Source organism: Frankliniella occidentalis, unplaced genomic scaffold (assembly GCF_000697945.3).
Source record: "Frankliniella occidentalis isolate FOCC.00 unplaced genomic scaffold, Focc_3.1 Scaffold67, whole genome shotgun sequence".
In the NCBI taxonomy this organism is placed as follows: Eukaryota; Metazoa; Arthropoda; class Insecta; order Thysanoptera; family Thripidae; genus Frankliniella; species Frankliniella occidentalis.
This window is the reverse complement of record NW_026267197.1, coordinates 906,617-907,776: the sequence shown is the minus strand read 5'-3', so window position 1 is coordinate 907,776 and position 1,160 is coordinate 906,617.

Here is a 1,160-nt window from a genome sequence, read left to right as displayed (position 1 = left end):
TCAACATGGTTCATGGTTGGAATAACTTACTATAACAGGGACCAAAAACATTCGCAATGCAACGATTGAAAAATTCATGCCAATTTTATAGCATTTCTTCGCTCTCTGCAACGCAGTGTTGAGCGTCCCAAAAGACCACCCCTTACACACACAACTGAGGCGAAAAACTGTAGTTGGCGCTAACAAGGGTCCACTCTCTCTGTGTGTCTGTCTCTGTCTCTCTCGAGACGGACGGGCGGAACTGCAGGGCTACCGCCCAGTCGGCAGCCGCAGAGACTCTCGCACGCGTATAACAAGACCAGACACGGCTGCCGCAGGGCCAACAGGCTCACCAACAGGCCCCCGCAGGACACAGCAGGGCGGTCTGAGGCAGGCCTGCTGCCCACGTACCCCCTGCTTGCTGCGGTCTGAGGCAGGCCTGCTGCCCACGTACCCCCTGCTTGCTGCCGTCGTATTTTTCAAGGGGTCGCAGCAGCGGCGAAAAGCAGCAAACAGCAGCAGCAGCGCGAGTGGAGTGGCAGGACATGTCACAGGGGAAGCGAAGCTGAGTGGCGAAAAGTGCACGACTTGTCGGTCATTAGCCCAAAGGGTGCCGCCATCCGCTGCGGCAGGGGAAAAGGTGAAAAATACGAAGAGATTACAACAACATGGAAACGCCGTCCCATCGTTGGAGGTTGCCGGGGAAGGGGTAGAGGCGGGTGGTCTTAGTATTGGTCTGTGTGTTACTGTATCGTTTCAAAGACGAGCACTTTTTGCATGGCTCCAGCTGGCCATGTCAGCCCGTGGTTGGTAGAATCCATGACATGTGAAGCACGATAGCATGAAGATTGCAGTTTGCTACAAAATTTGCTATTAACAAGTCGTGGTCGAGGTCATGGTGACCATATTATTTGAAGTTGAGGGCCGCTAGTTCCGCCCCACCTCCGTTGGTCCTGCGCAACTCTCACGCCCCCTATAGCCAGCCTACTTCTCCCCAACCCAAACCTCCGCGCCATAACCACTTGACGCCATCCATACTGGATTACGCCCCAGCCATGATGGTCCCATTGGGGGCCCCACTTGGGCCCTCTCGGGCTCTCTCTTTTACGGCTAGAGAGAGAGAGAGAGAGAGAAAGAGAGAGAGAGAGAGAGAGAGAGAGAGAGAGAGAGAGAGAGAGAGA